Source organism: Mytilus californianus, unplaced genomic scaffold, assembly GCF_021869535.1.
Source record: "Mytilus californianus isolate M0D057914Y unplaced genomic scaffold, xbMytCali1.0.p SCAF_5, whole genome shotgun sequence".
In the NCBI taxonomy this organism is placed as follows: domain Eukaryota; kingdom Metazoa; phylum Mollusca; class Bivalvia; order Mytilida; family Mytilidae; genus Mytilus; species Mytilus californianus.
In genome coordinates this window covers 47,497,517-47,510,396 of record NW_026262701.1, presented here as the reverse complement: position 1 = coordinate 47,510,396, position 12,880 = coordinate 47,497,517, and the positions used below count along the sequence as shown (strand labels likewise).

The 12,880-nt window shown below is 32.5% G+C and overlaps 1 long non-coding RNA gene across 1 annotated transcript; it reads right to left on the bottom strand.

Moving 5' to 3' along the window:
- Positions 1–3,351: 3,351 nt before the first annotated feature.
- Positions 3,352–11,468, bottom strand: LOC127702378 (uncharacterized). Its single transcript, XR_007982395.1, has 2 exons — positions 8,483–11,468; positions 3,352–8,084 (listed from the first exon to the last, which is right to left on the bottom strand). It is a non-coding gene; the product is annotated as an uncharacterized LOC127702378 (long non-coding RNA).
- Between the last annotated feature and the right edge of the window lie 1,412 nt (positions 11,469–12,880).

The following is a 12,880-nucleotide window of genomic DNA, read 5'->3' as shown; positions in this document are numbered from 1 at the left end:
TATCCTATTTAGATTAGGGTGGGGATTGTTATCAACAAACAGACTAAATTAATGGCCTGAAGTTGGACATTTCTCATGGCATGCATGTGTACAAGCCATTTTCTTGAAAGTTAAGCAAGTCAGATGCAGTCTTGAATTTCAAAAAGTTTGGATTGCTGTTCCTGGTACGTGGGTTCGATTCCCACCCAAGGCTTACATTTACTATGTTACTTGTACCCATACTATATATTAATGCATGAAATTGTTCAGTTTTTTACATGTTAAAATTGTTAAAAATTTCTTCAAATTTAGTGTTTGACATCGTTTGTTATCTTTAAAAATCTGAATGTCATTTATTATTTACAAGAAAATATTTAAATATTTTTATACATGCATTTGATAAGATAATTAATGACATCATTTACATGATTTTTTTCCTATTCAGTATTTCAGTCAAATTAACTTTTATCATAAATATGGGTACACATAACATTTTTGCTGGTGCAAATGGAGGAAACTGCCTTGTGCCTCCACCAGGAATATCAATCCAAAGTTGTGAAAAATATTTCTAGTAAATTAAATATATATATATATACATGTATATATATATATATATTATAAAGAAAATTATTTATGCATATTCAAAGTACATTTGAAAAAAAAAATTAAATTTAAGCTTACAAAACTATATTTTTGTCTGACTTTTCTACTGTTATTTTATATTTTCAAACTATTACTCAGAAGTATGTTTTCTTATTGTACTTATTCAGGTATGTTGAAAGTGGTCATGTAGACCAGATAAAGATTTATGACGTCAACGGAAGTCCTTTCTGTTTTTTGAAAGCTGATGTAATAGGGTCGATGAAAATCCGGGACAAACCACACCAACCTTGGGTCTGCCTAGCTAAAGATACAGCAGACATTTATTGTGCACATTGTACATGTCTAGCAGGGTATGGTTAATTTGGGTATAAATTTTATTCTAATGCAATTATTTTGTATCAATGGTTCTGATTGGATGACAATGAGTGTAAAATTCTCTATTTCCCTGTCTGTAACTAAGGAAACAGACATTTGGATACCGGAATGTATTGACATGTGATTTCTTCAATAATAAGCCAAAAAAACTAACATTTTGCATTTAGAATAAAATTGAGAATGGAAATGGGGAATGTGTCAAAGAGACAACAACCCGACCATAGAACAGACAACAGCAGAAGGTCACCAACAGGTCTTCAATGCAGCGAGAAATTCCCGCATTCTTTTTATCAAGTTTTATTACATTCTGAAGCGGACAAGAAGTTAAAAAACGTCCGGTGTTTGCGTTTGATGCTGGAAGCATACCTATGATGTCACCTACTTTAGGCACCAAAGAAGATACATGTCACATCATTCGCGGAATTTTCGTTTAATGAATATTTTACACTGAAATAATGACTAAACTTGAATGACTTGTTTATTTTGCATTTGAATAAAGATAACTGTATTGTATTTGAAGCTTTGCGGACATCCATCCGCAGTTTTACTGTCGCAAATATCTGTTTACCAGCCTCAGCTACGCGTCACCAGGTAAAATATATTAGCGACAGTAAAACTACCGATGGACGTCCGCAAAGATTACAATACAATACAGTTATCTCTAAATTTTATTTTCGTCCGGAATATGCATGAAATATTTGCCACTGGACATTAAGGAACCAACAATCAATCAATTTTATTCATTTTGAAAAATTGCTCAACTGATTTTTTTAATGCTTGTTACTGCTTTCTGTCTGACAAAAAGTCAAGATATCTTTCTTCAAACATAATATTCATTATATTAAATGAATTGGACCTTAATGTTGTTTTATTCTTAGACAATTTATAGCAATGCATATATATATAGTATAGATGCCTTTCTTTTACATTAAATTGGGAATGGAAATGGGGAATGTGTCAAAGAGACAACAACCCGACCATAGAGCAGAAAACAGCCGAAGGCAACTAATGGGTCTTCAATGCAGCGAGAAACTCCTGCACCCGGAGGCGTCCTTCAGCTGGCCCCTAAACAAATATGTAAACTAGTTCAGTGATAATGGACGTCATACTAAACTCCAAATTATACACAAGAAACTAAAATTAAAAATGATACAAGACTAACAAAGGCCAGAGGCTCCTGACTTGGGACAGGCGCAAAAATGCGGCGGGGTTAAACATGTTTTTTGAGATCTCAACCTTCCCTCTAAAAAAACGTACAACAGTACGCTCAGTTCAAGAGAAGTCTGAGTCCGATGTCAGAATAGGAAACAAAAGAAAATAAACAAAATGACAATAATACATAAATAACAACAGACTACTAGCAGTTACTGACATGCCAGCTCCAGACCTCAATTAAACATGTATATTTAAAACAAGAATCTGTCCATAGTAAACAGATGCCCCACTCACACTACTGGACCGTGAAATTGGTGTCAAAACACTAATTCGGCATTATAATTCTCATATCTTAGGGAACATGTGTGCTAAGTTTCAAGTTGATTGGACCTCAACTTCTTTAAAAACTAACTTGACCAAAAACTTTAACCTGAACTGGAACGGATGGGCGCACAGACCGAAAAAAATTATGCCCATAATTTGGGCATAAAAATGTATGTACAACAATGTAGCTCTCTAGATGCCTTTTGATTACTTATGTCATTTGGTTTGCTGTCTCATTGATTTTGTTTCCCATATCTCCTTTTATTCATATCAATATAATGTGTTAGGATATGACTGAAAAATTACAATATGTCTAGAGGCAGAAAATACACCTTTCTACAGTTAAATTTGACCTAACCAAATTGGACATTTCACACGAAGAATGCATTTTTATTTAATTCTATCATAATGGTCTTCTGAACAAGTAGCATAGAAACTAAACAAAAGCAAATTTAGGAAAAATATCCACGTCATTTGAACTCTTGTGGATAGCTTTCTCATTGGCAATCATACCACATCTCCTTAATATTTTAGATAGTACAATATATGTTGACTGGGGATTGCTTTATACCGAATACTGTGGCAAATACTAGATATGCTTTATTACATTTAATTCAGATTGGGAGAAATGTGCAGTCACATTGCTGCAGTTCTGTTTAAAATAGAGTTAGGAGTTAGATATGGTGTGACACAAAAATCAGTTACTAGTGAAGAATGTAAATGGAACAAAGTTTTTAGAAAACAGGTATAATTTATAATATAGGAGTTGGACTTCTTCTTTGAGTATTTTTGATCTACACTAAAAAAAAACAATACTGTGGTGGAAAGGCTATGTATCACATAATAGATGATACTGATTGGTTGAGTTGTGACCATGATTTTGTTAGTTTACCAGTAAATAAATAAATACGCACACTATTTTCTGATGTTGATTATTAAAAATTGTATACAATATTCAAACAATTCATAACAACATCACTGTTCTTTACTCTGTAACCATCAATAATTCCACACTTTCTTCTCTCACTCAAACCATTTAATGATTATTCAACTTAATCATTTGGTAATGAAAATATTGATAAAATAAAAATTCAGCAATTTTTCTATTTGTAAACACGCATAACTCTAGAAAGGTTGTGTATATGTTTTATAACATTTGGTTGAGACAAACTAAAGTTAGAGAACGGAAACAAAAAATTCAGCAATTTTTATGTTTATATAGGGACATAACTCAAGAATGGTAAAAGTGACACCACCAAATTTCGTACTTAATCTGTATTATGTAGTAATAAGCATTGTGTATAAGTTTAGCGAATGGAAACGAAAAATTCAGCAATTTTTTTTTTTTGTAAAGGGGGCATAACCCTAGAACGGTAATCAAACAGCTTGTAAGCACTGAATGGTAAAGATTGCTTTAATTTATCAGTAGGAAGTAAAATTGAATATTGCATTGTATAAAGCATTGGTTGTAGTTGATTTAACTACCATTATGCACAAAGAAAGATAACTCCAATTTTCAAAGAAGACTATGAAATATTTTTAGGAATGAAGGATAAAGATTGCTTTAATTTATCAGTAGGAAGTAAAATTGAATATTATGCACAAAGAAAGATAACTCCAATTTTCAAAGTAGACTATGAAATATTTTTAGGAATGAAGGATAAAAATTGCTTTAATTTATCAGTAGAAGGCAAAATTAAACATTGCATCGTATAAAGCATTGATTGTAGTTGATTCAACTATAATATTGTACAAAGGAAGATAACTCCAATTTTAAAAATTACTTGATATTTAGAAAAAAAAATGAAAAATTTAGCAATTTTTCCATTCGTAAAGGGCATAACTCTAGAACAGTAAAAGTGACTGCACCAAAATTCAAACTTGATCTGTATATTGTGTTGATAAGCATTGTGTATAAGTTTCATATTATTTGTTTGAGGCAAACTTAAGTAAGAGAATGGAAACGAAAAAGTTAGTAATTTTTTCATTTGTAAAGGGGCATAACTCTAAAACGGTAAAAGTGACGCCACCAAAATTCAAACTTGATCTGTATTTAGTGGTAATAAGCATTGTGTTTAAGTTTCTTAACATTTGGTTGAGGCAAACTAAAGTTAGAGAACGGAAACAACTTTGGGACGTACGTACGTACAGACGGACAAGGGTAAAACTTAATGCTCCTACGCTACGGTGGGGGCATAAAAAAGGAAAATGTGTCCCCATGGACACAGATGATGCCCCACTTGCATACAACATTATAAAGGGACATAACTCAAAAACAATAAAAATGACCCTACCCAAATTTGTACCAGATCTGAGTTTTGTGGTAATAAGTATCATGTATAGGTTTCATAATGTTTGGTTGGGGCAAACTTAAGTTACAGAACGGAAACTAAAAATTTTGCAATTTTTGGATTTATAAAGGGGCATAACTCGATAATGGTTAAAGTGACGCTACCAAAATTCAACTTGATCTGTGTTTTGTGGTAATGAGCATTGTGTATAAGTTTCATAACATTTGGTTGAGGCAACTTAAGTTAGAGAACGGAAACACAGGCACTTGTCTCCGAAAAAAATTTATATAAAGGTATGTAGGGGAAAAAAATTCTGAGTTTTGTGGTAATAAGTATCATGTATAGGTTTCATAATGTTTGGTTGGGGCAAACTTAAGTTAGAAAACGGAAACTAAAAATTTTGTAATTTTTTCATTTATAAAGGGGCATTACTCTAGAATGGTATAGGTGACGCCACCCAAATTCAAACTTGATCTGTGTTTTGTGGTAATTAAAATTATGTATAAGTTTCGTAACATTTGGATGAGGTAAACTTAAGATAGAGAACGGAAACGAAAAATTCAGCAATTTTTCCATTTGTAAAGGGGCATAACTCCAGAAAGGTATGAATGACGCTACCCAAATTCAAACTTCATCTATGGTTTGTGGTTAAAATCATTGTGTATAAGTTTTATAATATTTGGTTGAGACAAATTAAGTAAGAGAACGGAAACCAATTTCGGGACGTACGGACGGACATATGTATAGACAGACATGGGTTAAACTTAATGCCCCATCCGCTACGGCGGGGGCATAAAAATAAAGCACTCAAAAACTTCTACTTTGATAAAATCAAATAAAGTAAAATTTTGGACACTTTGGACCTCAATGTGGAACAATTTGAAAACCAGGCCCAAATATATCAAATCCAAATACATAGTTTGATTTAGCATATTAAAGAATCCCACGAATTAAAAACTTTGAATTATCAACCGCCTTGAAATTGGTCCCAAAAAAAGAAATTTATACCAAGTCTTAACAAGAGGTTGTCAGAGAGACAGCAAACTGGATTTTCCTGCAGAGGTCTAACCCTGAACAGTTTAGCAAGTATGGACACTACATTTAAACTTAAAACAGCTCTGAATTTGGATTGTGATTGAATAATTGACACATTTTATTTTTTTGACACAAAATGAATGTAGTCAAAGAACTGATATATTTGAAATTGGACATTTAAATACCTATTATGGTCCAATATCCAAAATCTAAGTACATATTAGAATCAGCATATCAAAGAAACCCAAGAATTCAATTTTTGATGAAATCAGACAAAAGTTTAATCTAGGACCCTTTGGGCCTCAATGTGGACCAATTTGATAAAGGAGCCCACAATCCAAAATCTCTCAATACATGGTTAGATTCAGCATTTCAAAGAACCCCATAAATTCAATTTTTGTCGAATCGAACAAAGTTTAATTTTGGACCCTGATTTGGACCAACTTGAAAACTGGGCCTTAAAATCTAATATTTAAATAGAGTTTAGATTCAGCATTTGAAAGAACCCTATATATATATTTAATTTATGTTGAAATGAAACACAGGTTAATTTTATCCATGATATTTTCTGTGCAAATGGAAATAACTCAAACTGGATAAATAGTTACTAAAATAAGATATGATGCAATGTTTCAAATTATAATCAATAATATAATAACAACAACCAGTGATGACTAAGTTCTATAAAATTAGATATGATTTAACACTCAAACATTGTTAGAATCAGCATATCAAAGAACCAAAGAATTCAATATTTGATGAAATTAAACAAAAGTTTAATTTAGGACCCTTTGGACCTCAATGTGGTATTATCTTATTAATAATGAAAAGCTCAACCGTTTACAAGTTCTTCAACAGGAGGGGGGTGGGGTGACCCAAGGGGACTCACCTTATATTTCATTTGATTTGTTTTATTGTCCCATACAAGAATATATATGGTTTCGGGGTGGGGATCCTGACCATTTACAAGTTTTCAAAAAGAAGGGGGGTGGGGGTTACCCCAGGGGACTTCCCTTCAATTTCATTTGATTTATTTAAATGTCCCATTCAAGAATATATATGGTTTAGGGGTGGGGATCTCGACCGTTTACAAGTTATCAAAAAGGGGTGGGGGTTACCCCCATGGACTTCCCCAATATTTCATTTGATTTGTTTTATTGACCCATACAAGAATATATATGGTTCAGGGGTGGGGATCTCGACTGTTTACAAGTTATCAAAAAGGGGGGTGGGGGTGACCCCCTGGACTTCCCCCATATTTCATTTGATTAGTGTTATTGTCCCATACAAGAATATATATGGTTTAGGGGTGAGGATCTCGACCGTTTACAAGTTCTCAAACAGGATGGGGTGGGGTTGACCCCAGGGACTTGCCTTATATTTCATTTGATTTGTTTTATTGTCCCATACAAGAATATATATGGTTTCAGGGTGGGGATCTTGACCGTTTACAAGTTTTCAAAAAGAAGGGGGGTGGGGGGTGGTCCTGGGGACTCCCCCAATATTTCGTTTGATTTGTTTTATTGTCCCATACAAGAATATATACAGTTATGGGGTGGGGATCTCGACTGTTTACAAGATAAAACTCAAATTTATTTCCATGAACCAGTAACAAAACAACAAAATAATTCTCTAAAATTAGATATGACTTAACCACTCATAAATCTCTAAAATTAGATATGATTTTATATCTATCAATTAAACACATCACTTTTCAAAACAAAAAACTCAAACTTATTTACATAAACCAATAAATAAAATGCTCCGCTGGGCGCAGCTTGATACGACTGCAGAGGTCGAACCCTGAACAGTTGGGGCAAGTATGGACACAACATTCCAGCTTGGTACAGCTCTGAATTTGGATTGTGATTAAATATTTGACACAGCATAGGTTTCTGACACAGAAAAAAATGTGGTCTAAGAATTTGATTTTTTTTAATTTACCTATTATGGTCCAATGTCCAAAATCAAAATACATGGTTAGATTCAGCATATCAAAGAACCCCATATATTCAATTTTTGTTGAAATCAAACAAAGTTTAATTTTGGACCCCAACTTGGACAAACTTGAAAACTGGGCACATAATCAAAAATCTAAACACATGTTTAGATTCAGCATATCAAAGAACCCCAAGAATTCAATTTTTGTTAAAATCAAACTAAGTTTAATTTTGGACCCTTTGGACCTTGATGTAGACCAATTTAAAAAACGGGACCCAAAATTAAAAATCTAAAAACACGGTTAGATTTGGAATATCAAAGAACCCCAATAATTCAATTTTTGATGAAATCAAACAAAGTTTAATTTTGGACCCTTTTGACCTCAATATGAACCAATTTGATAGCGGGGCCCACAAATAAAAAATCTAAATACATGGTTAGATTCAGCATATCAAAGAACCCCATATATTCAATTTTTGTTGAAATCAAAAAAAGTTGAATTTTGGACCCCAACTTGGACAAACTTGAAAACTGGGCCCATAATCAAAAATCTAAACACATGTTTAGATTCAGCATATCAAAGAACCCAAAGAATTCAATTTTTGTTAAAATCAAACTGAGTTTAATTTTGGACCCTTTGGACCTTAATGTAGACCAATTTAAAAAACGGGACCCAAAATTAAAAATCTTAAAACACGGTTAGATTTGGCATATCAAAGAACCCCAATAATTCAATTTTTGATGAAATCAAACGAAGTTTAATTTTGGACTCTTTTGACCTCAATATGAACCAATTTGATAGCGGGGTCCACAAATAAAAAATCTAAATACATGGTTAGATTCAGCATATCAAAGAACCCCATATATTCAATTTTTGTTGAAATCAAACAAAGTTTAATTTTGGACCCCAATTTGGACCAACTTGAAAACTGGGCCAAAAATCAAAAATCTAAATACATGTTTAGATTCAGCATATCAAAGAACCCCATATATTCAATTTTTGTTGAAATAAAAAAAAGTTGAATTTTGGACCCCAACTTGGACAAACTTGAAAACTGGGCCCATAATCAAAAATCTACACACATGTTTAGATTCAGCATATCAAAGAACCCAAAGAATTCAATTTTTGTTAAAATCAAACTAAGTTTAATTTTGGACCCTTTGGACCCTTTGGACCTTAATGTAGACAAATTTAAAAAACGGGACCCAAAATTAAAAATCTAAAAACACGGTTAGATTTGGCATATCAAAGAACCCCAATAATTCAATTTTTGATGAAATCAAACAAAGTTTAATTTTGGACCCTTTTGACCTCAATATGAACCAATTTGATAGCGGGGTCCACAAATAAAAAATCTAAATACATGGTTAGATTCAGCATATCAAAGAACCCCATATATTCAATTTTTGTTGAAATCAAACAAAGTTTAATTTTGAACCCAAATTTGGACCAACTTGAAAACTGGGCCCAAAATCAATCCCAACTACTTTTTTTTTTTGGTATGGTACCTTGTGGTACAATTTTATAGAGATCTGTTCACCTTTACTCAAGTTATTGTCTGGAAACCAAATGTCTTCTGAAATGACACCTATATATTCTTACAACGTCATAACATTTTATGGATAAAAATTACATGCTTTTCTTGACTGGTGATAACTTTACACACTTAACAAATTATCAAATTTTGTGTAAACTTTATTTCATAGAATTTATACAATTCCTATTATATGATATTTTGTATTTTCAATTGGATAGCTTCTATCCTTTTATATGCCTGATACATGTACAAAGTCTTGATTGGATAAGTACTAGTAGGCTATACTACAGGATTAGTCCTTATTATGGTGTTACTTTAAAGTTATGTCACTTCAACTTTACATGCAATAAACTTATTAAACGAATGGCTCATTACAAGCATGAAAAAACTAGAGGCTCTAAAGAGCCTGTGTCGCTCACCTTGGTCTAAGTGCATATTAAACAAAGGACACAGATGGATTCATGACAAAATTGTGTTTTGGTGATGGTGATGTGTTTGTAGATCTTACTTTACTGAACATTCTTTCTCCTTACTATTATCTCTATCTATAATGAACTTGGCCCGGTAGTAACAGTGGAAAATATATTGTAAAAATTTACAAAAATTTACAAAATTTATGAAAATTGTAAAAAATTGACTATAAAGGGCAATAACTCCTTAAGGGGTCAATTGACAATTTTGGTCATGTTGACTTATTTGTAGATCTAACTTTGCTGTACATTATTGCTGTTTACAGTTTATCTCTATCTATAATAATATTCAAGATAATAACCAATAAAATGCTTCGCTGGGGCGCACCTTGATACGACCGCAGAGGTCGAACCCTGAACAGTTGGGGCAAGTATGGACACAACATTCAAGCTTGATACAGCTCTGAATTTGGATTGTTATTAAATATTTGACACAGCATAGGTTTTTGACACAGAAAGAATGTGGTCTAAGAACTTGAATTTTTTTAATTTACCTATTATGGTCCAATGTCCAAAATCAAAATACATGGTTCATATATTCAATTTTTGTTGAAATCAAAAAAAGTTTAATTTTGGACCCCAACTTGGACCAACTTGAAAACTGGGCCCATAATCAAAAATCTAAACACATGTTTAGATTTAGCATATCAAAGAACCCTAAGAATTCAATTTTTGTTAAAATCAAACTAAGTTTAATTTTGGACCCTTTGGACCTAAATGAAGGCCAATTTTAAAAAATGGGACCCAAATTAAAAATCTAAAAACACGGTTAGATTTGGCATATCAAAGAAACCCAATAATTCAATTTTTGATGAAATCAAACAAAGTTTAATTTTAGACCCTTTTGACCTCAATATGAACCAATTTGATAGAGGGGCCCACAAATAAAAAATCTAAATACATGGTTAGATTCAGCATATCAAAGAACCTCATATATTCAATTTTTGTTGAAATCAAACAAAGTTTAATTTTGGACCCCAATTTGGACCAACTTGAAAACTGGGCCCATAATCAAAAATCTAAATACATGTTTAGATTCAGCATATCAAAGAACCCCAAGAATTCAATTTTTGTTAAAATCAAACTAAGTTTAATTTTGGACCCTTTGGACCTTAATGTAGACCAATTTAAAAAACAGGACCCAAAATTAAAAATCTAAATACACGGTTAGAATTGGAATATCAAAGAACCCCAATAATTCAATTTTAAATGAAATCAAACAAAGTTTAATTTTGGACCCTTTTGACCTTAATATGAACCAATTTGATAACGGGGTCCACAAATAAAAAATCTAAATACATGGTTAGATTCAGCATATCAAAGAACCTCATATATTCAATTTTTGTTGAAATCAAACAAAGTTTAATTTTGGACCCCAATTTGGACCAACTTGAAAACTGGGCCCATAATCAAAAATCTAAATACATGTTTAGATTCAGCATATCAAAGAGCCTCATATATTCAATTTTTGCTAAAATCAAACAAAGTTTAATTTTGGACCCTTTGGACCTCAATGAAGACCAATTTGAAAACTGGACCCAAAATTAAAAATCTAAATACACTGTTAGATTCGGCATAATAAATAAATAAATGTGATCAAAGATTTTACAAATCTAATGCGCCATACTGTGCAATTAAAGATTACTTCTTGAAATTTTTCAATATTTGAAATTTGAAAAAAAAAAAAATGTTTGAAGAATAATTCTTTTTAATTTCTGAAATCTGAAATGAGAAAAAATTGACCTCCCACAATTTTTTTTTATCCCCCCCCCCTCTTTTTTCCCCCAAAAAATACTTTCCCTCACGTTTGGTCATAATCTCAATTCAAATTTCCAATGGAGTTGGCAACCATAATTACCCATTTAAATTTACCATAGTGCTAACTTAATCTATTTTATAATAGAATTAAAAATATAGTGTCAAATCTTTCATATGGATTTTTTTGTAAAAAAAAAAAGATGCAACATTTGCAGATATTTTTACTGGTCTTCCTTTATAAATATGCATTTCTTTAAACATAATTTAAAAGCAGTGTAAGGGAAGTAACCAAAACGTTGTATTTGGATTACCTCCCTTACACTGTTTTAAATTATCTTTATTGTTCATTAACCATTACTTTATACATAATTTAAAAGCAGTGTAAGGGAGATAATTTCAATGATGTATTTGATTTATCTCCCTTACACTACTTTAAATTATGTTTTGTACTAAAGTATTTGTCCATTAACCAGGACAACCTTGTTTTTCCCCCTTTTTTGCCCCTAATTCCTAAACGGTTTGAGCCATAACCCCCCAAAGCAAATCCTAACCATCCCTTTGTGGTATGGAAACTTGTAGTATAATTTCAGAGAGATCCATACACCGTTCCACAGTTATTGTCTGGAAACTAGAAAATGCTTATTTTTGGCCCCTTTTTGGTCCCTAATTCCTTAACTGTTGGTACCATAACCCCCAAAATCAATCCCAACCTTCCTTTTGTGGTATTTAACCTTATGGTCAAATTTCAAAAAGATCCATTCACTTAAACTAAAGTTAGAGTGCGAAACCAATGTGTCTTCGGACGACGACGCCGGACGACGACGACGACGACGCCAACCTCATACCAATATACGAACACAAAATTTTTTTGCGGTCGTATAAAAACGGCAAAATTTTCTTAAAATTACCAATTCAGGGGCAGCAACCCAACAACGTGTTGCCTGATTGGTCTGAAAATTTCAGGGCAAATAGATCTTGACCTAATGAACAATTTTATCCTCATCAGATTTGCTCTAAATGCTTTGGTTTCAGAGATATGAGCCAAAAACAGCATTTTACCCTATGTATTATTTTTTAGCCATGTCGGCCATCTTGGTTCGCGGGCCGGGTCATCGGACACATTTTTTAAACTAGATACCCCAATGATGATTGTGGCCAAGTTTGGTCAAATTTGGCCCAGTAGTTTCAGAGGAGAAGATTTTTGTAAAAGTTTACGGACGACAGACGCAAAGTGATGAGAAAAGCTCACTTGACCTTTCAGGTCAGGTGAGCTAAAAAGTCATGTCACTTCAACTTAACAATAACATTATCAAACCAATGACTCATTACAAGCATGAAAAAAAAGTCATGTCACTTCAACTTTACAATAAACTTATTAAGCGAATGGCTCATTACAAGCATTGAAAAAAAA